This window comes from Ambystoma mexicanum, chromosome 4p, assembly GCF_040938575.1.
Source record: "Ambystoma mexicanum isolate Mex_15411 chromosome 4p, UKY_AmexF1_1, whole genome shotgun sequence".
Classification (NCBI taxonomy): Eukaryota; Metazoa; Chordata; class Amphibia; order Caudata; family Ambystomatidae; genus Ambystoma; species Ambystoma mexicanum.
This window is the reverse complement of record NC_090927.1, coordinates 906,263,762-906,287,485: the sequence shown is the minus strand read 5'-3', so window position 1 is coordinate 906,287,485 and position 23,724 is coordinate 906,263,762. Positions and strand designations below refer to the sequence as shown.

Here is a 23,724-nt window from a genome sequence, read left to right as displayed (position 1 = left end):
TTAGAATGTTTTGTCATGATTAGCTTTGACCCCGGTCTGTTCTGAAGGGTGCATGGGTGAATCCAATCCATACACTTACGTTCCAAACGTCAGAAGAAGTATGCAGGGCAGCTTTAGTTCTTGCAACCTCATTTACAACCATTTTGTTTAAGCTTCCCGAAAGCCACATGGCCTTTCAATGTGGCGAGTTGCCTGGGTGTGGAATTCCCTACGTTGGTGGCAAGTACATGAAGGGACCCCATCCCTGGTACTTCCTGTTGAAGCACAAGACTACTAGTAAGGCTGTCCTGGTCGACCGAAGAATCCAGCGTGGCACATATTGGACAGACATCTTTACAGTGGCTTTTGGATTTCTCCTGTGTAAGGCTCAGTGGGAGGGTTTTGAATCGGATTCTGAATTTGACTTGGAGTCAATCAAGGGTCCAGATTGTTGGGCTGCAATCTATTTGGTCTCATGAGGCTGTGGAATTTTGAACCTTGTAGACAGCTAAAGAAGTAGTCCAGGATGCCCAAGTTATAGACTCATGTTGCAGTCCAGTTTTGAGAGTACTTGTGCAGTCACTGCCAAGGTTCTGTGTGAGAATGGCAGGTGTCAAACGGGTCTTGAATGGGAGGAGCAGCTTCCAATCATTACGTTCATTACGTTCACCTGTGGTTCCACGGTGAGGAAATTGAGCATGACTGTCAACAGGGAAATGCTCTCCTCTTTTCTGGCCACAGAATAGTTGTGCGGTGTGTTGTTTTGGTGTGTCAGATAGTGATTCCCATTCTTGTTGGGTTGGGTTGTAGTCGTTTTCAGTCATCAAGGAGAGTGGCATCTAGAAATGTAAAGTTGCTGCGGATACGTTTTGAGACAATGGTGGTGCTTATCTTCGTAGATGTGGCAGGCAAGACCTGATTAAGGGATGATGTCCTTGTAATTGCGTCGCTCTTCAAGAGGAGGGACAAGATGAGAAGGCCCAGGGTTGCCACACAAGCGGGAAGAGCATTTGATTTGAGGCATGTGCATGCTATCTGTTCTTTGTAGAATCACGTGTTCCTTTCCTGTATCAGCACGTAGGTTGAAGAACATGCCATAGCTAATCATCTGCTGGAGAGATGCCCAGGAAGCAGGTGTGGTGTGTCGACACAGGCGTGATTCTTTAACACGTCCGATGTGGAAACGCCCATAGATGTTTTTCCCCTTACTGGCCTGGATCCGCGCTGGGTCTCATGCAAGATGTTATTGCTCCCTACCCGATCCAGAAGTTGTTGTTTGAGGAATTTCTCTAGGAATTCTGATAGGAAGGAAACATTGGAGCTACAGGGATAGCTTGCTGGATCGTTGTGGTTTGTGATATCTTTGTAGAGACTTGATGAATGCAGATTTGAAGGCCGGGGGAAGGTTCTGCTGTGATATAAACCCAACACCTGCAGTTAACACACACACACACACAAATGTCTCTGCTGCGGTGTCCAGCAAACACACCTGTTGCAAAATGTTGACTTCACAAATGGAAAATGTAGAATAAACTTGAACAGGTAATCAGTTAACAGTAACCTAACAAGGTTAATCAGTTTTACAATCTAGTATATAAACAGTGGTTGATACTGGCATTTTCTTTATCATCTACTACTATTCTATTATGATCAATGCATTTTTAATTCCTAGCGAACTTGCCAATACATTGTGAATGAAGTGTACAAAAAACTAGTTTTCTAATTGAATAACACCACCACATTATTTTGCGGTACCTTTTTCCGTGTGTTAAACATGTATGTGACTGAGCTGAATTGACCTGAGTTTCTGGATATTTTATATAAGGAGCTAAGCCGATTACAAATTCCAACAAAGAAGGAATATTATCAAAATCAAAGTGGCAACACCATTTTAAGTCACAACATATTTGAATGAAACCCCAGCATTCTTTCTTTTGGCAGTGTATATATATTTGAATATTGCTAGCACATCGCCCTTTTGCTCATCATTTCCACTTGTCATTAGGCCCCACACCCCAGAGCTTGTTTTCATTATTACTATTACTCTGTTTTCATACTGCGCCAAATCACCACTGTGGTTTATTCCAAAGCACCTCGTCTTGTCCGTGGAGTTGCCTGTTGTCACCCCTCTGGGTAAAAATGAGACCGTAGTCTCCTGGAATTGAAAAGGAAATAAAGAGGAGAGGATGTGAAAACCGGGGACAGAACATAAGACACAGTTATCTAGGTTGGAGAAGCCTGTTTTGTGAAGAGATGGGTGGAAGTAAAACTGGATGCTTAGTCCTCGTGAAATGAGAAGAATGCGTTTTGTGTGATGTGAAGTAGTGGGAAAATCCACCTTAGTGTCTGGTGTCAATTGGAGGAGTTACAATGGTTGTAGGTGGGAACTCTGCGGGTAGCCCATCTCCTGGTGCAGGGAGGGTAATATGAGGCTTTGTTTTGTAAGTTGCCTAGCACCCCTCTGCTTGCAGCTGGTCTGTGGAGATGGGGTGGTAACTGGCCCCTCCCTGGCCTGTGTGTTAAGAATGTGCACAAGCCCCCAGGCCTGGGGCAGGGACAACAGGGCTACAATAACACGTGAGCTGCTATATAGGTTGAAACACGAGTGGAAAGATAGCATGAAGCCATTCCATGAATGCATTTAAAGACAATACAGAGAAAGTGACAAAGAAAGGACGATCCAAGAGAAAGCCAGGAAATGGATTGACGAGAAGAAGAGATAGAAGTGTGAGAGCAGATACAAAGGAGGGTAGGAATTAAACATGGAAGTGCGCAGGATCAAGTTGATAGGCAGAAAGACAAATTAGCAGAGAAAAACAGTAATCAAGACAGGAAAAGACAAGTGTGGGTAGAAAATGTTTTGGTGCATGATAGGAAAGAAAAGGGGCAAGCATTGCAAATATAGAGCTGGAGACAGCATGAATGAGAAATATTAGAAAAATGACTATGTTTGCGAGCAGGCCGTGAAAAAGGAATAGCAGAGGGGGGAAAGACATTGGAGGAGAGGTAGTGGAGTAGGAATAGTTAAAGCATGGCAGAACAGAATTTCTGTTTTTGAGGCATTGAGATGGAGAAAGTGAGAAGGAATACCTGATTGGATGGCCGACAGGCAGCGATGGTAGCGTGGAGAGAGTCAGAGAAAAAAGGAAAGAAGACAACGTTCTGGGAGTTGCTAGCATAGAAGAGCCAGGGAAGACCGAAGGAGTTGACAAAAGAAGTATGAAGGGATTTGTACAAAAGAAAGGAACCAAGAACAAACCCCTGAAGAGCACCACGAAGCAAATGAAAAATAGCAGACAGTTTACCAACGCAGGGAATTAAAAAAAATAGATCAGATGGACATGGTTGAGCCCATTGACAGACATAAAATAAACCCCAAATAATAACATATGCAAGTCGTCTTCATTTACCTCAGGTGGCTGACAGACTACACACATGACCCCAGAAATGAATTTGCCATGTAGTGCATTTTTGTCAAGATACGGTTGAAATAAACGCCTATGGAAGCAAGGAGTTTATCTACAAGTAAAGAAGGTGCTCCTATCTTGGAACAGTCTAATGTTGTACTTAGTCTATTGGAGTTACATCTCTCCCCTTTGATCTGAGATCCTCCTTCTGGCCCCGACGGAATGACGCCTAGTAAGCTTCTTAATGCTCCCCTTTCGTTTAAGTGGGGGAGTGCTGTTAAATGAAGTTTGTTTTGATCTTGAAACAATCTAAGCAAAAGATGTCAGATGGGATTGAACTATAAAGTGTCAGGGTTTGCTTAATAATCTATAAAAGGGATACTCCTCTCCCTCTGGGTCTCGCCTCTAAACACAGCCTCCGGGATATAGCGCCCTGAGACTTCTTTTCTACACTCACAGCCATGGGGGTATAGATCCCAGCTTTCTATTTGTGATCCGTGCAGGCGGATATTGCCTGGTTCACTTCTTCCTGATCCAAGGAACCTGGTGCCTATTCCCCCATTCAGGGATAGAAGTCCCACCTCAATGTCCAGGGATGTACTGTCCAGCTCACTTCCCACAGATACAGTGCTGAGATCACTGTTCAGGGATAAAGTGCCCAAATCGCTGTTTCCGTACCAAGCCTTTTGGGAATCTCAAGTCCGCAAACTCTTTAAGGAGCATCAGCTTTGTCAGGCTGTCAAACTTTCCCAGGAACTTTACTTCTTGGAGCTCTGCCAGAGTGCATCGGCAAGCCTTGTCTATGTAGCTTCTCTGGACCCTGTTCTCAGCTTCCACGGATTGATAGATGCCTGCCTCCCTTTGCCAGCTTCTCGCGAGCCTTGTTTAGGCCTTTTCTCTTCAGGGCCTTTCGCCATTGTTTTTGCAATTTCTCCTCCATTGCCTCTTCTCTGCGAAGCTTTTGAATAGGCTCTGTGTTTTAATGTAATTTGTCCCAGCTGTAATTGGTTCATGGCTTCCCAATGCTTTAGAAACCCCCCCCAGTGGCCCTCATGGATCCAAGCGAGTATCCCACTCTCTCTCCGCTCCAAAGGCTTGTGTCTCATTGGTGGCTTTGCGGGCTCCGGTACCGTTCACTTCTAGAAAGATGACTGGTTTCACATGAATGTGTAGGACTTCCTTTTAGTCTGGCGAGAGTCTGTAGTGATAGCTGCTGGCATTATGGTTCCCAAGGGGCTATGTCACACACTATTATGGCCTGATTCTGAGCTAGGAGTCTGATCTGCATTTTTCTTTCGAGGGTCCCTCCTGATCTGCAATGCACAGTGACTCTAGTTCTTTCCCTGCTGGATTTCTGGATCTGATTTCTCAATATTTAAAGGGTATTTTTCTGCTAGGGTGCCCAGTGACATGTGTGGCACGGTGGGAAGAGCAACCCAAAGGGTCTACATGCTTTGCACATACTCTGAGGATCTGCAATTACAGTAATCTCATTGGCAGTTAGGCCTCATCGCACTGAACTCACATGCATATGGGCAGAGACGTTGCTAGCGGGGGCTGAGGGGTTTATAGTCCCGGGTCTTTTGGTTGTAGCCCCGGATAGAAGCTCAGGAGACACAACCAAAAGGCTAGCTAGCCCCGAGTCCTGACAGTCCCGACATTACCGTAGCGCCGGATCTTTTCCTGACCAAGCAACACTCTAGCATATGGGGCACCGGTCTTTGTGAGAGGGTCCAAAGTACCTACTTTAGATCTTTTGAGTCGAAGTCAAAAGACTCTGACAAGGTGCACGGACTAGGTGAGGACTCGGTAACTCTGTCCCACTTCCAGGTAGCACCTTTGCGCGTGGCACTTGGGTGCTAGTAGGCTGGCTTTCCTGGGTCGCAGAGTCCCCTCCATGCCTTGGGGCGGGTTCCTGCCATGCCCGAGTCCTTGTCGCACCCATCATTTCCTAACCTTAACTCTTCTCTCCTACCTTTCTGCTCGTGCCAGAGGGTCAGGCGGCCTCTGTTCTCCAGGGTGTTCTAGGGCCTCAACTGACAGTGAGGCTGCAACAGTAGTGGACACAGCAGTATTGTATTTCCACCAATGCAGTATCTGCTATTCGACACTACTTTTAATTTTACTCTTCATAGGCACACTGTTTTTTTACATCCATTTCACCATGCCAGAATGTATTTCTTTCAGTTAACGCACACCGTAGGCTCTTTAAGGGCAATCACTTCACTTAGGTTCCTACTGAGCAGGTAAGCAGAACATTAACGTGTACACTTTGCTCAGGAGGGACATTTCAGATGTATGCTGTGCAAATGGAGAATCATGTAATTGTATCTTGCATCGATTCTGCTCCTCCCAAAAGCCCTGGCAGAGCCTCGTTTCACAACAAATAGCTTATAATTGCAAAAGGGTATTGTTATGGGAGGCTGCCTCTTTAAGGCAGCCTCTGTGAAGGGAAGCGTCACTGAAGTAAGTGACAGAAAGGAGACAGGAAGTGCCGAGGTTTCGGCAGTTACTCCTTGTATTCAATAAAGTACGGTACTAGATATCCCCTCTGGTGTCCGCATATTCATTCCGGGCTATCCAGCCCCTTAACAGGTATCTTTTTGTATTAATGTTTGCCCCCATTCCATTCATAGTTTGGTCTATTAGGTGTCGCTTGCCGAAACTATTGCATTAAAGTACAGATAGGGAGAAATAGCATATGAGAGGGAACACACAGCTTGTAGGTGTTGTTTGGTTATTTGCCCACCCATTGGCTGCCCATGGCCATTCTAATCCCTTTGGCCAATCCCACAAAGTCGCTGCCCCTCCACTCCCAAAACACCTCCTCATGGGGACTCTTTCAGCTGGCTTCACTCAAGCCTTACCATCAAAGGTGTGCTCTAAGTGCTTGCCAGTGTTTTTGCAAAGCAGTGTTCTGAGAGTTAATGACTTAACTGGAGTTGAAAACCAGCTACTGGTGTAACAAAAATGTCAACCAGGTCTGTCTTCAGACACTCGATTTATAAGCACTCTGCACGTCTGTTGTAATGTAGTTTCTTCCTGCCTGGTCTGCTTTGTATGGATGTAATGTCATAAGTGTTCCGAGATTAGAATTTGCTGTGAGTGTTCCTTGCTGAATGTTCCTTGAATGGTAATAGAAGAGAGGCTGGCAGAGACAGAAGGTGGCCGGTGGATGTTCCCCATTGCTCTTTGTGCCAAGTGTCCTGTGACCTGTGGGCTTGGCTATGCTGTGATGTAACTATTTTTATTTTTTTTATTTCATGTTTTATTGTTTGTACACAAACTTGTGATATATTGAGTGATTTTTGCTGTTAGTTGAGTTACTTTGTGTTTGAGATAAAAGAGAAATAAAATTCAAGATAAGCCTGGGTTTTACGATGTCTGTGGAATATCAGTGTCTAGTTTCATTATTTGTTCCTAGTACTGCATTGTCCTGAAGATGAGGGGGAAGGAGTTTCCACCTATAATCTGTTCCCATTTCTCCGTGGGGTCGGAGTGGATTAGTTTGGGCATCTTGCTGAAGAGTTTCCTTATTTCAGCCAGTGACAGGCAGTCAATGAAGAGATGCTGGAGTGATTTGATTGTGGTGGTATGTTTGCAGAATCTGCAGAATGATTCTTCTTTCGCAATTTGTCTGGTTTGTGCCAGGTATTCTCTGTTTGGTGTAATATTGAAGAATTGCAGTAAGATGTCTGTTTGCATGGGAATTTGGTTAGGTGTTTAGGGGGTTCGTTGAGGGCTCTTGTTTCAAACCGCGTGTAAAGCGAGAGTTTGTACTTGTTTTTCTCTTCGCTCATATGGATCCAGTGTAGTTCGCGGAGCAATTTCTTTGCTCTCATTGGTCTGTTTATCAACATTTCAGTACTTATCTCGTGAGATTTGAGAGTTTGTTGACAGAATTCTTTCCATTTGGTCAAGGTGGGTGTCATCCATTCAACAGGAGAGTTCATAAGGATTCTGACTGCCGGAATGTGGTCATCTATTATGGTCTTTCTGTATAGAGAAATTGTTTCCAGGCATTTAGTGAGTCTAGTGACTGGATAGTGAGTTCAACTCGGATTCTGATTATTGGATATGGCTTAGGAAGGGACAGTACTTTTCTCCAGAAGATTCCCTCCATGATTGCCCATATTTGTCAGAGGATGTTAAGAAGGCTCTTGCTTCAATATGTGAGTATGGCCGTCACTTTTTGTTTATAGAATGTAAGGGTTTAGCGAGAGGTGTCCATATTTTTTTATGAATGATTAAGCCTTGGCGTGCAAGAGAATTACTTTAGTTTTTTCATGTGCTCCATCCAGTGGACTTCGGTTTGAGATTGATTTAAGTGGATTCAAAGGTATCTGGTCGTTTGGACTGGTTTGAGGCGTTTCTCGTCTATAGTTAGATAGTAGGTTTTTGGCTTGTTGTTTTTCTTTGCGGCGAGTGACATTATTTGAGTTTTAGAGATTTTAATTAGCATGTCATTGTCTTATATATATATATATTCAAACCACATGGAGTCTTCTTTGCAAGCCAATCAGAGTCTTATCAAGTAATACCAGGCCGTCGGCATAGAGTATGTATGGAATTTGGGTTGCGTTGATTTTTGGAGGGTAAGCTGGAACATTCGCTTGGCTGATCATGATGTTAAAGAGGTAGAAGTTAAATAGGGTGGCTGCTAAGGGACATTATTGAAGAAGCCTACCTTTTACACCTGGACTCCTGGTCATCTGTGGACACAGCAACTTCGCAACAGCTTGCTTCACTGAAGTCCTGTTCCAAACAAGCATTGCCAAAGCCAACAGTTTTGGCTTGGGTAAAAGTATTGGACATTTGCCAGGCACTGCTATTAGATGCCCAGGTATTCGCACCATTTTAGCAGGGACTCAACCAAGTCCCCTTAACCTTTAATGGCCATTATGCACACTCGCATACTAGCACCTCCTAACTTTCTTTCCCATACTTCGGACCCTCTGAGGGCTTTCAACCAACAGCATGTTGGGACCATACCCATGGTGAAAGGCGCTATACAAATAACTAAATGAAATTGAATGAAATATTGCACCTGCGGCCAACAATGGCCAATTAATACCATTGCAGCTGTCCTTGGCAAGTGCCTTTCCGATGCCTACACAAACACCCAAACTGTTGGCATTGCCAGTGCCTATTTTACTTGCTCAGAGGTGTGTGCATTTGTTAGCTTAGGAATTCACAGCCTTTGCCTTCCTCACTGGCTGTGCTTTTCTCTCTTCTCCAATACGATTCGTCCCTCCTCCTGATCTTTGTCTGATACCTGTCTCTATCTATCCCTCTTCCCACTGCTTCCTTGCACTCGTGTTTTCTCTCTTTCCACCTGGCTTATCTCCTCCTACTTCCAGACCTCTTTTTGCTGAGGTTCCTCTTCCATCCTTCCTTCCTATTTCCTCCTCACCCATGCCTCTTTCTGCCTCCGTCTGATTAACCGCCTCCTTTCTTCCCATGCTTCGCTCATGTCCTTCTTCAGTCACCCCATTCCGTTATCTTTTCTCAGACCTTCTCCTCTCTATCTCCTTCTCCTTTTCTCTCCTCCTCTCGTTCTCTCCACTTACTCCTCTCTGCACTCTCTCCTTCTCTTAGTCTCCTGCACACTTCTCTAGAATATATATATATATTTATGTTATGGCATTGACACATTTTCACCAAACGGTATAACCGTGTGTTTAATAAACTCTATTTGGAAACGTACATGTTGTGAATTATAGGGGAGTTCCCTTAATAGAGGTAGATGATTTACAGAGTCAGCAATAGTGACGGTGTAGTTGTGGTAACGTGGAGATTTCTGTTAAAATTGTGATATTGAAACATATATAACTTTGGCCCCACATTGATCAACCTGAAAGGAAATTTGCAAAGTAAGTATTCAGCCACCTCTTCATTTTTCTGAAAGCTTCCTGGCCTTCCATAAGGCAAGGGAAAGGCAAGGGGAAAGCACCGGGTGGGTGTTTGGGGGGTGAGGAGGGGAAACAATTCCAAACAAATTCCCATAGGAGATTGTTTGCTGAACCATAGTACAAAAAGCGGTAGGTGGATAACCATTAAATGCAGATTATTATTTGGCGTGGGGTTTATCTTTCAAGCATTTTTTGGTTTCACAATCCATCCAGCATTCTTATAAATGATAACATTAAAAAAACAAAACAACAACAAATGGAGAAATGTCTTTAGTTGTGCCTGTGAATGGACCACAGATCCAAATTGGAAGTGTACCTCTGGAATGGGATTAGTGGATGCCAAGCTTAAAATGTGCTTGGCAGCCGGCGTGGGGCTACAGTCTCATGTGCGGATCCCATGAACCCCACACTGCAAAACCTATGAGGGTATGGGGATAGTGCAGCCCGCTGATCCACCCACAGGCCCATAATGGCATCAGGGGGTTAGGGGGATGATGGGTGGAAGTGTGTTAGAAGCATGGAATGTGCCCTTTTTTAGGTAAGAAATATGGGCCAAATGTTCCAGTCCTGTCCACTAACCACTGGCATAGGGCTAAGCACATTATTGCGTTCCCTTTCATTGTCATGATTAATAGGTGTTGCCTATGGGAATGGGGGGGTGCTAATAACAGGCCCGTTTTGTTAGCACCCTGGTCTGCTCACGGGACCCGCTAAGGGCGCCTGGTAAAAGCAGGCATCCTTAGCGGGTTCCCGCGAGCAGACTCGTAATGAGGCAGTAAGGGGTTGATGGCTCCTGCACCATTACTGGCGCCGTTAACCCCTTACCGCCACACTCGTAATGACCCCCAGTGTCTTCAGCGACTCATGGCACAGTGCCCTCAGGTCATAGCAACAAGGCCAGAAGATTGTGAGAGGAGCAGCATTATATTTTCATAGTTTAAATATTAAGACAGTTTTGTTTTTCCTGATGCACAACACATCATGACTAATTTTGAGCTGTTAGCAATAATTCCACTCTGACCGCTAAAGACTTTCCTGGCCAAACATATATATGCTTGATATTAACAAAAGCTTTATTGTTAGGGTGACCTTTGTATTAAAATAATTTTAAAAAAGGAAATGCGTACCAAACCCAGCGTGCTTTACGTATTTAGAGATTCAGTCATACAACTCTCACAGACATATGACAGATATAAAGCTCTTTTGGTGATTCTTATCTTCCCACAATGCTCTTTAATATGCAAAACAGCTAAAACCACATTGGTTTTATTGGTGCCACTTCACATTATCTTTGGAGTGCTTTCTAATCAATACACACATACCCTGTGTTAAGCAATCACTTTCATATTCAAATACGCGGCATTCATTTTTTAAACCGTTACAAGAATCGGGGTTTTCCCTTCAGAAAAGTAAAAGTTAAAAATGATGCATCTTTTTACAATATTAAACGCAAGCATAGTCTTAAGTCAAGCACAGAGTTTCCACAGGTGGCACTAAAATGATGTTCAGAAGCAAGTACTAATTTCCCTCACCAGCCCCACATTTCAGAGGTCTGGGCCCGCAGTGGCGTCACCAGGAATCAAATTTAGGAGGGGCACAGAGGGGGCCAAAGACAAAAGTAGGGGGGCACAGACAAATGTAGGGAGAGAACATGGTCACTGCTCGTCTTAGGTAGGAGGGCACAAGGGGGGGCACAGGGTTTCACAGGGAGGACCCCGGCCCCCCCAGATCTCCCCTAGCGACACCACTGTGTGGCCGCCCAAAAGGTGCAAGCATGAAGTAGATAATAGAAAAGTTAAAATATCAAAGTGTAAATTTGAATGCGCAAGTGCATCAAGAAACCTGGGAAAGGATGCCCTAAGCCATAGAAGGCTGAAAACAAAAACTGGGTGCCAAAGGTACACACTGTTTCACAGCTGTAAAGAATGTACCCCCTAAAGAAATATACATTCAGTCATCTTTACAGACGCTTCTCAGCGCTAAGCATGCAAATGGCATCCCTGCTGGGTTTGTCATGTGTCTTTGATGACATTCTGCTGCACGCTCAGTACTACCAGGAGAACCAACTGCAAAGTATGTCACACAATGCATACCTGGGATGCTTATAAATAATCTTTACATGAATTATATTTTAAATACCAGGTAGGACTTTTACTGTGAAACAGTACTTCCAATGACAGCAGGACATCTACATATATATCTATGCCCACAAATCTCAAAATGTCCACAGTCCAACGAACTCTACGGAGTTAACAAGCATTTTAAATTACCTTAACCGCAAGCTGGCAAAACCCATAGCCTAAACCACACCCCAAAGGTAATATTGTGCTGGAATGCCCAATCCATTGCTCAATTTTACTCTTGGAGTGTTGGGTATTTTGGACATGGCACAATCAGCAATGATGTAAACAGTGTGTACCACTTCATTTGTTATAAAAGTTGCCTGCATTGTACAGCTACGAGGAATGCAGTTGCTTCCCACGCATGAATGTTCAGGGTCGCCCTTATGTATTACTCCACTGTGAGAATGCACAGCCAAAGATTCCAAGAACTTTCTCCAACTGTCTTTACTCTACTCAGGTGTTTATGGCCACGCAGACTTGTGATTTTGCCATATTTTGATGGCGTTCCAGCCCAAGGTATTGGAGGTACATCGGCTGCAGTAGGTAACGTGCCTTATTTCCATGTTGCCCCCTGCTAATACCAGAGCCGTAACCATGAGAAGGGGGTTGAGGTCTTTTTATTTAACACTTGTTTAAGTTGTGCCTGCATCACTTACATATATTTCATATGTAAACTTTACCATTTGACAAGACCGGATGTAGAAATGTAGTGATGTTGCATTACTACTACAGACCAGTCTAGGTGCTTCGCAGGGTGACAGCAGGCAATTTGTGGGACAAACCATACATTAGCATTGAAACCAAAATTCCTCGTTCCAACCTTCCCTCACTTGTGTCCAGTTGGCAGACAGTAGACAATTACCTCCAGTGCACTCAACTGTACAACACACTGCCTTCTCCAAATCTTGGGCAGCATTGATCTGAAAATACTCTTTCAACTAACATAACATAGAAGATGAAAGACTTGAATGAATATAGAGGAAGCAATAACTTTCTAATCCCTGAACCTTAAAAACACCCATGTAATGGTATGGAGCCAAAATGGGTGACAAAAAGGGGCGTTGTTTGGACAACGCAGACAGAGTTTGTTGAACGGGCGGAATATGGTGAAGGTGCAGAGTCTAGCAGAGGTGGAGTAAAGTTGGGGGGCACACGTACTTATTTGGGTCTAGAGCAGCAGAAAGCCTAAATACGCCGCTGCATAGTTGAAGTTGGTTTTTCATGTTTTGTATTATAACCATAATGTCCCTTCAATTGATCTTTTCTGGACAGGTTGGTGAAATATCCTCTCACACTGATTTCATAACTTAATCAAATGGTTTATTTAAGTAGAAGGATTAGACCCACCGTTCATATCAAAGTGCAGGACATAACTGACCTTTACAGTGCATCATTCTCATAACCCTCTAAATTCTAGATTCTCCCTTCCTACAAAGATCCATGTTCCATACTTGCACATATGAATACAGGTACACTACATACTATATAACTCATACAAACATAAGAAACTAATACAATAGAATACAACACACCTCGCTTCTTTAGAGTGACACAATAAGATACTACACAATACTACACACCTCCCTTCTTTAAACATATATACATTCTAATGCCTGAACTTTAGATACAGAAGAAAACCTCTGTACTAGTTACATTGTAATAGATCATAAATAGAATTATTGCAAAATGTGGAATTAAATTCCCAATATAGTTGCGGTGCACAGCAATCGAACTTTCAACTCACATGATCTTTGAGGTACGATGGTCTAGTACATGTACGTTTATTACGACCATTCTTAGAACTTGTCTCTCAATGTCTTGTTCTACCTCCTTCCCATTGTCCACATCATTTCTACTACCGCACTCTTGCTTGGAACACTTGCATACTCTGTTGAGATTCTAAACTGTTCCATCTGATACGTTTATGGCTCCATGAAATCTTTTAACAGTTTGGATAGGATCTGACCGTTTAATCAAACCCCTGGCATTGACCCCTGGGAGTTTTATTCTGACCCAATCGCCTACTTTGATTTGAGTCAATCTAACCGCATTCCTCAGATCAAACAGCTGTTTATTATAAACTTGCCTTTGTAACACCTTTTTGCTCATTTCTTCACAATCAATATTATTAACACATGCCCTGCCCAACCGTGCAGGACACAGTCTTGTATTAGGTTTCCTACCCATTAGAATTTGAAACAGAGAAATTCCAGTAGTAGAATGTGGCGTAAATCTATGTGCAATGATGGTATCTTCAACTGCTCCCCTCCAATGGGTATTGTTAGCCAATGCACAGCTGATACTATGTTTAATTACCTTGTTCAATCTCTCCACAATTCCGTTAGTCTGGGGATGATAAATAGAGCTTGTCCAATGCTCAACACCATTTTCCTTCAGAAACAAACTCATTTTTTGTGCAACCAATTGCACACCGTTGTCAGTGATTATTGTGGTTGGATACCCTTCACGTTTAAAAGTTTTATCTAAAAACGCAACAACATCTTTCGAACAAATGTTTTGCACCCACTCAACTTCTACCCACCTGGACAACATGTCAATAAGCACAATACAATATTTCAAATTACCTTGACTTCTTATGGGACTTACAATAGCTAAACCAACTCGGTGCCAAGGTATCGTGGGAATTGAAGTTATGGTAATTGCATCTGCCTAGTGTCATGCATGCTGGACGCTACGCTCGTAGGACAGCGAGACCGTTCTACTCCAAATGGAGGCTATTCGATACGTTACCGGGAAAACAACGTTTACACTTTTCACGTCGCTAACTTCACGTGACTTTTGCTTCGTCACGTGAACTACGGTATTACGTATTTAAGCAGCGTAGAAACTCCACTCGCTGCTTCTGATCGTCTCTATTGGCGTTGTGTAGCTGAACCTCTGATCTACATCCTGGCATAATCCTACAGCTACTTTTGGGCCTTCGATAGCGTGTGTTCCGCCACACGCTGATTCCTGGAGCTATCCCTTCGCGTGATAATGCACACGCGTTCTCTGTCTTCAATTGCGGCTGGCCAAGGCTGCGTGAATCCGGCCCGCGTGTAAAATCCACACGCGCTCTTTGTCTTCACACGCGGCTGGCCAAGGCTGCGTGAATCCTGCTCGCGTGTAAAATCCACACGCGCTCTTTTGTCTTCAAGTGCGGCTGGCCACGGCTGCGTGAATCCTGCCCGCGTGTAGAATCCACATGCGCTCTTCGTCTTCAAGTGCGGCTGGCCAAGGCTGCGCGAATCCTGCCCGCGTGTAAATCCACACGCGCACGTTGTCTTCACACGCGGCTGGCCCAGGCTGCGCGAATCCTGCCCGCGTGTAAAATCCACACGCGCTCTTCGTCTTCAAGTGCGGCTGGCCAAGGCTGCGCGAATCCTGCCCGCGTGTAAATCCACACGCGTACGTTGTCTTCACACGCGGCTGGCCAAGGCTGCGTGAGTCCTGCCCGCGTGTAGAATCCACACGCGCTCTTCGTCTTCAAGTGCGGCTGGCCAAGGCTGCGCGAATCCTGCCCGCGTGTAGAATCCACACGCGCTCTTCGTCTTCAAGTGCGGCTGGCCAAGGCTGCGCGAATCCTGCCCGCGTGTAAATCCACACGCGCACGTTGTCTTCACACGCGGCTGGCCCAGGCTGCGCGAATCCTGCCCGCGTGTAAATCCACACGCTCACGTTGTCTTCAAACGCTATTTTCTTCTAACTCCTGCATCTGTGGAATTAACAGAAGGATTGATCCCTAAAGTGGGAAGGAAGCCTTTCAAGGATCATTGGAAGTGACTTTGAACTGAACTTTGGACGCTATCCTGTGGTGAATTCAACCCGTATCTAGCGTGAGCCTCGTTCCGTTCGGGATAAGTCTCCCTTACTAATTTTCCTTTCCCTGTCGTTTTGTTCTTCATTTCAAATCCATCAAGAGACTTCTGGATTGTTCTACCCAGAGATACAGGTCAGTGTGATCATTCCTGTCATTATCTAATTCATCATACTCAGATTGGAGCAGTTATTCATGATACTTTAATTTGTCCTAGGCTGGATTACTATACCTTACCCACGCCCTTTCCAGTGATCCATCGCTCTGCCTGTTTTATCAGCCAGAGGGTTGTATCATTTGGAAGGTCTTTGTTGACTTCACGACTATCAAGTCGGGTGAACAGGGATCCGGAAGACCCTACCTCCTGTATCCTTTTGAGTATTGTATCCTTTTCAGTTGATACTTTGGTACATTTCTGACAGAATCAGAAGCCATGGAGGGTACGGATCCTTTAACTGTTTTGACACAGTTGATCAACGATTTGAGAAACGAAATGGTTACTGCACAGGACATGTTACGGCACCGTATGGACGTTATGCAAGACGCCCTACATGGTAGTCCTCAGGGAGCACAGGCGCCGATGGCTACTGCATCTGGGACTACGGCACCCCCACAGGAAACTATTAATGTGGTTATGCCCACTCAGTTTCCCTTGGCCCCTCCGGAAAGGTTCACGGGTGATCCCAAAACCTACAGAACCTTTGTAAATCAGTGCCGACTCCATTTTCTTTGCCGTCCTACATCTTTTCCTGATCTAACCACAAAAGCAGCCTTCATGCTTTCCCATTTAGGGGGCACAGCCGCTGCTTGGGCTAACCCTTTGTTGGAAACTAATAGCCCTTTGTTGTACGATTGTGACGATCTCTTGACTGCTATGAGTAAAGTCTTTGACATGCGTTACTCTACTCAAGCCACAGATCTAGAGTTGCTTAACCTACAACAGGGCAGCCAACCCCTTATGTCTTACGTTGCCCGGTTCAATCAACTGACGGCGGAAACCCAATGGCCTGACAGCAAGAAAACGGCTGTTTTTTACAAGGGTCTTTCTGAAGAACTGAAAGACGCCTTATCTACTGTTCCTGTGGTTCCTACGGGTTTCCCAGAGCTGCTCGATTTGGTTCTACAAATCGACGCCCGAAGGAATGCTCGAAAGGGAGAGAAAAAGCCCTTCATGCCAGTCTCGGGGCGGTCAGAGACACCAGCAGTCTCTAACGACCCTGAACCCATGCAAATAGGCGCCGTGAGAGGCCGATTGTCCAATGCAGAACGGGAGAACCGAAGAAAAAACCACTTATGTATGTACTGTGGTTCTTCCGAGCATTTATTGGCAACATGTCCTAAAAAACCCGTCAAGCGTGCGGGAAACGCCAAAACTCGACATTAGCAGGAGTCCCTATGTCGAGTGTTTCATCGGACTCCAGTACCATTCCTAAACATGCACCTGTAATAGTTCAGGTGACGTTACATTGTGATGAGCGAGAAGTGGCTTCCAAGGCCATGGTTGATTCTGGAGCCACCAGCAATTATATAGACATCACCTATGCCAAGAACCATTCCTTACCCCTTGTAAACAAAAAAAGACCTGAAACGGTGAACACCGTGGACGGATCTGTTTTAGTTTCTGGTATGGTAACCCAGGAGACGGTACCGGTTCAGATGACGTTATCTAATAACCATTCAGAAGAAATCATCTTCGATGTTATTGCTGCTCCGCAGTACGAGATCATACTTGGTCTTGCATGGTTAACCCTTCACAATCCTGCTGTTGACTGGGTTTCGGGATCGCTCCAATATCCTTCGACTCATTGCAATGAACATTGCTTTACCAGTCAGGAGGTGTCAAATAAACAACACATATTGGCCTCTATGGTGGAGGATTCTACTATCAGCGTTGTACATCGATGCGACAATATAATACCATGCGAATACGCTGATTATGCTGATGTCTTTGATAAAGGCCAGGCAGAACGATTACCTCCTCATCGACAGTACGACTGTCCTATCGAATTGATTCCTGGTGCCAAAATTCCTACAGGCCGTGTTTATTCTTTAACACCTAAAGAAGATGTCGTGTTAAAAGAATACATTGACAAAGCGCTAGCAACGGGCTTTATACGGCCCTCACAATCTCCTGCTGCATCTCCTCTATTCTTTGTTCCTAAGAAAGAGGGAGACCTCAGACCATGCATTGATTACAGGGCACTTAATGATATCACCATCAAAAACCAATACCCCTTACCACTAATAAACGTTCTGTTGGATCAGTTAGGCACTTCCAGTTACTTCACCAAATTGGACTTGCGAGGTGCATACAATTTGGTTCGCATTCGTGAAGGCGACGAATGGAAGACCGCTTTTAAGACACGGTATGGTCTTTACGAATATCTGGTGATGCCTTTTGGTCTGTGCAATGCTCCCGCCACATTTCAATTCTTCATGAATGACATATTCAGAGACATAATGGACCGATTTGTGGTTGTCTATCTGGACGACATTTTGATCTACTCATCATCTTTATCGGAACACGTCAGACATGTTTCTACAGTCCTACAAAGACTTAGGGAGAACCATCTTTATGTGAAAGCCGAAAAATGTGTCTTTCATTCACAGGAAGTGGAATTCCTGGGTTACGACATTACCAATCTAGGTGCTCGAATGAGTCGTTCCAAGGTAAAGGCCGTCTTGAACTGGCCAATTCCACATAACGTCAAGTCACTACAGTCTTTCTTGGGCTTTGCGAATTTCTATCGCAGATTTATCCATTCCTTTTCCAAAACAGTAGCTCCTTTGACGGCTTTAACTAGTTCCAAAGTACCTTTCTGTTGGAACCAACATGCCCAAGCAGCATTCGAAAAGCTGAAGGAAGCATTTACCACTGCACCCGTGCTTCAACATCCGGATCCTGATCGCCAGTTTGTCGTTGAAGCGGATGCATCCAGTGTCGCTATTGGCGCAGTGCTCTCACAGGTTTGCACGGAAACCAAGGAGGAACACCCAGTGGCTTTCTTCTCTCGTAAACTCACCTCATATGAACGGAACTACACCGTTACTGAGCGGGAACTACTGGCTATCAAAGATGCCTTCCGAGAATGGCGTCATCATCTTCTTGGGGCCAAACAACAGGTGTTGGTGTACTCTGACCATAGAAATCTCCAAGCATTCAAATCCATGAAATGCCTTACGGCCCGTCAGGCCAGATGGCATGTCTTTTTTGCCCAATACGATTTCCAGGTCACCTATCGTCCTGCCCGAGAACATGTTAAGTCGGACGCTTTGTCCCGTATGAGTAAAGAGGCGCAGGAAGAAAAACAAGTACAGACCCAGCTGTTGGCAGATCATGTGATTTGTAGTTGTTCGGTTCAACCATCCTTAAAAACCGAAATACAAGAGTGGGTAAAAAATAATCCACAAGTAGTCCAGGATATGAATCTGGACATGCAGAACGGTTTACCATTCACACAAGGAGTGCTTTATCTACCAACTCCTTCAATGCGGAATAAAGCCCTCAAATGGAATCATGATTCCTTGATTGCAGCCCATCCTGGACGGAAGAAAACACTGGACCTGCTCAAAAGGTGGTGCTGGTGGCCATCCATGGCAAAAGACGTTATAAACTACGTATCTTCTTGTTCTGTATGTATCCAATGTAAAAATACACCTGGTAAACCAGTGGGCTTACTCCAATCCCTGCCTGTCCCTACCAAACCATGGGACATGATATCTATGGACTTTGTGGTGGAACTCCCCCCAAATCAGGGATATGATACCCTATGGGTCGTAGTGGATTATTTCACTAAATTGGCCCTATTTATTCCTTGTATTGGTTTACCAACTGCTACTGTTCTGGCTGAACTGTTCATCCAACATATATTTCGTTTCTTTGGTCTACCGTCAGTAATCATTACTGACAGGGGCTCGCAGTTTGCGTCACGCTTTTGGAGAGCTTTAACATCTGCATTACTAATTGATGATAGAATGTCCAGCGCTTATCATCCTCAAACCGACGGACAGACTGAAAGGGTCAATTGTACTATGGAACAATATCTGCGGTGTCTGTGTTTGCAATACCAATCGGATTGGCTCACGGTACTGCCGGCGGCTGAATTTGCCTATAACAACTCTTATCATAGTGCCATAGGCACTTCACCGTTCTATGCTCTCTATGGACAACACCCCCGATCAATACCTCTGGATTCCGGTCTATCCCTGGACACGCCTGCCGCAGGCCGTACTCTTCGTGATCTGAAGAGATTACAAAGAAAGTTGAAGCAGCAATTGGAGCAGGCTAAACGACGTGACAAGTTCTATGCCGATGCTCATAGGGTATCCGCACCTGTCTATAAGGCTGGGATGAAAGTCTGGCTATCCACTAAGAACTTAAGGATTCCAGGCAAAAAGAAATTGTTGCCTAGATACATCGGTCCGTATGAAGTGCTCCATGTTCTTAATCCTGCTGCTGTACGTCTGGCTTTGCCACAACGATGGCGGGTGCATCCTGTATTCCACGTCTCGCTCATTAAGCCGTTCTCTGACACTACTAGACTGCCTGTACGGCCTGTTGCTATTTCTGTGCGGGGGTCTGATGAATACGAGGTACAGGACATACTGGATATGAAACTCCGTTCTGGTAGACCATATTATCTGGTGGACTGGAAGGGCTATGGTCCCGAAGATAGGTCCTGGGAACCTCTTTCCAACATACATGCTCCTGCTTTATTGAAGCGCTTTCACACAAGAAGGGGGGAGGTTGTCCCTTTGGGGGATGGCACTGTCATGCATGCTGGACGCTACGCTCGTAGGACAGCGAGACCGTTCTACTCCAAATGGAGGCTATTCGATACGTTACCGGGAAAACGACGTTTACACTTTTCACGTCGCTAACTTCACGTGACTTTTGCTTCGTCACGTGAACTACGGTATTACGTATTTAAGCAGCGTAGAAACTCCACTCGCTGCTTCTGATCGTCTCTATTGGCGTTGTGTAGCTGAACCTCTGATCTACATCCTGGCATAATCCTACAGCTACTTTTGGGCCTTCGATAGCGTGTGTTCCGCCACACGCTGATTCCTGGAGCTATCCCTTCGCGTGATAATGCACACGCGTTCTCTGTCTTCAATTGCGGCTGGCCAAGGCTGCGTGAATCCGGCCCGCGTGTAAAATCCACACGCGCTCTTTGTCTTCACACGCGGCTGGCCAAGGCTGCGTGAATCCTGCTCGCGTGTAAAATCCACACGCGCTCTTTTGTCTTCAAGTGCGGCTGGCCACGGGTGCGTGAATCCTGCCCGCGTGTAGAATCCACACGCGCTCTTCGTCTTCAAGTGCGGCTGGCCAAGGCTGCGCGAATCCTGCCCGCGTGTAAATCCACACGCGCACGTTGTCTTCACACGCGGCTGGCCCAGGCTGCGCGAATCCTGCCCGCGTGTAAAATCCACACGCGCTCTTCGTCTTCAAGTGCGGCTGGCCAAGGCTGCGCGAATCCTGCCCGCGTGTAAATCCACACGCGTACGTTGTCTTCACACGCGGCTGGCCAAGGCTGCGTGAGTCCTGCCCGCGTGTAGAATCCACACGCGCTCTTCGTCTTCAAGTGCGGCTGGCCAAGGCTGCGCGAATCCTGCCCGCGTGTAGAATCCACACGCGCTCTTCGTCTTCAAGTGCGGCTGGCCAAGGCTGCGCGAATCCTGCCCGCGTGTAAATCCACACGCGCACGTTGTCTTCACACGCGGCTGGCCCAGGCTGCGCGAATCCTGCCCGCGTGTAAATCCACACGCTCACGTTGTCTTCAAACGCTATTTTCTTCTAACTCCTGCATCTGTGGAATTAACAGAAGGATTGATCCCTAAAGTGGGAAGGAAGCCTTTCAAGGATCATTGGAAGTGACTTTGAACTGAACTTTGGACGCTATCCTGTGGTGAATTCAACCCGTATCTAGCGTGAGCCTCGTTCCGTTCGGGATAAGTCTCCCTTACTAATTTTCCTTTCCCTGTCGTTTTGTTCTTCATTTCAAATCCATCAAGAGACTTCTGGATTGTTCTACCCAGAGATACAGGTCAGTGTGATCATTCCTGTCATTATCTAATTCATCATACTCAGATTGGAGCAGTTATTCATGATACTTTAATTTGTCCTAGGCTGGATTACTATACCTTACCCACGCCCTTTCCAGTGATCCATCGCTCTGCCTGTTTTATCAGCCAGAGGGTTGTATCATTTGGAAGGTCTTTGTTGACTTCACGACTATCAAGTCGGGTGAACAGGGATCCGGAAGACCCTACCTCCTGTATCCTTTTGAGTATTGTATCCTTTTCAGTTGATACTTTGGTACATTTCTGACACCTAGCCACATATCCTTAAACTGAATCTTCACAACTACAACAGTCACAAATGATTCTTTCTATTTCCAGATCAACAGCAGGCCACCAAAAATCCTGTCTGACCCTTTGCTTTGTTTTGGTCATCCCTTGATGTCCCTCATGAGCTATCTGTAATATCTTTTTCCTCACCCAAACAGGCGGATAAAGTTTCCCGTTCCTCAAAACCAAACCCTTGCGCAAATGTAGCTCATCGAATACATGTCTCACGGCATCTGGCAAAACACCTTTTTTGATCTCATTACTTTTCACACCACTATTGAGTAACTCCCTCCCCTTTGTGAGAGTTTCATCCAGATCCATAGCTTGCAGCCATTCATTCTCAGATACAATATCCTGATGTATGCTCAAAATGTGTTCCTCGACACCACTCTCATAATCATCCACATTTTCGACCACATCGGTTAATCTTGATAAACAGTCAGCAGATTTATTCTTAACACCCTGTATGAATTCTACATCAAAATTATACTCTTGTAGACTTGCTACCCACTTTCTAATCCTAGATGATGTTTTATCGAGTCCTTTGGTGGTAAGAATCTCCTTAAGTGGTTTGTGATCAGACCTCACAACAAACTTTGTTCTGCCGATAAATTACCTAAACTTCTCAACAGCCCATTTAACAGCTAGTAGCTCTTTATCAATAGTTGACTAATTGGTCTCAGCTTGTTTTAAAACTCTTGAAGCAAACGCAATTGGAAATTCACTTCCACATTCTGCTTACGATAAAACAGCCCCCAAATCATGGTTGCTCACATCCGTGGTAATGGTGCTGGTGCTGTTTGGATTAAAAGATTTGAGTGTAGGTGCAGCATTCAAATCAAGCTTAATTTTGTTGAACACATCTTCACACACATCATTCCAATCAAATCTCACATTCTTTTTCACTAATTTCCTCATGTGAATTGTTTTACTCGCTAGAAGAGGAATACACTTTGCATAGAACTCAGCCATGAAGCCAATGAACTTAACTTCTCTTTATTATTTGGGCTTGCAAAGTTAAAAACATTGTTGACCAATTCCTCTTTAGGTTTGATACCTTTCTCTGGTATCTCATGGCCTAAATACCGTATGGTAGACCTATTGAAATTACACTTATCTTTACTCAGAGTGAGTCCAGCATTCTTAAATATATTTAGAACCTTATATAGTCTATCATCATGTTCCATTTGATCCTTAACATATATTAATACATCATCCTGAAAACATAAAATGCCCTGTATTCAATCGTTGGAACACTGACGCAGCAGAAACAAGACCAAAAGAAATGATTTTTCAACAAAATAATCCTTCACTGGTAATAAATGCAGTGATATCTCTTGACATGAGATGTAACATCACCTGATGATAAGCAGTCCTGTGATCCAACGTACTCATAATTTTTGCACCTCTAATAGTACCCAACATTTCAGCTATATTCAGTAAAGGGTGTCTATCAGGAATGACACATTTATTTTACGCACCTGACGATGCAAAGCAACACAGGTTCGATCACCGGGTCCGCGCTTAGATATAAATAACCTATCATATATCATATTCTCTAAGGACCTAAGGTCTATGCAGAACCTCTGTTTACCATTTGGCTTGTACACTATCGCCAAAGGTGACACCAATTCTGATGCCTCAATTCTTTCAATCACACCATCAGCCACTAATCTTTCAAGTTCCTCTTTTACAGACGACTTTATGTTCAACGGTACTGGCCTCAGTTTTTGTACCACAGGAACAGCATCATGCTTTAACTTGATTTTGTGGCTGAAACCCTTCAACACACCCAGTTCTTCCCTGAATACTATGTGTTCATCGGTAGTTCCTTTTTGTGCTTCCTGATTCCTAGCGTAGACCGACTCCTCCGCACTGGCATCCAATTTTATCTTCAATCTGGCCTGATGAGACCAACTCAAGAGGTTGCATTCCTTTCACTGTGACATATACTTTTCCTTTAGCTGATATGTCTTTAAATTTCATTGCTGCCCAAAACTAACCAATTAGTTCAATTTGTTTTCCTCCATACGCAACTGGTCTGATATCAATCATATTTAACTTGATGCTAGTTTCAAAATATCTATCAAACAGAAAATTGGGCAGCAGAGTTTATTTTGCACCAGTCAATTACC

The 23,724-nt window shown here is 44.7% G+C and overlaps 1 protein-coding gene across 13 annotated transcripts in view; it reads left to right on the top strand.

Moving 5' to 3' along the window:
- Window positions 1–23,724, top strand: part of ANKRD6 (ankyrin repeat domain 6) — a 1,122,185-nt gene that overhangs the window by 708,098 nt on the left and 390,363 nt on the right. The gene's annotated exons all lie outside the window — the stretch shown is intronic.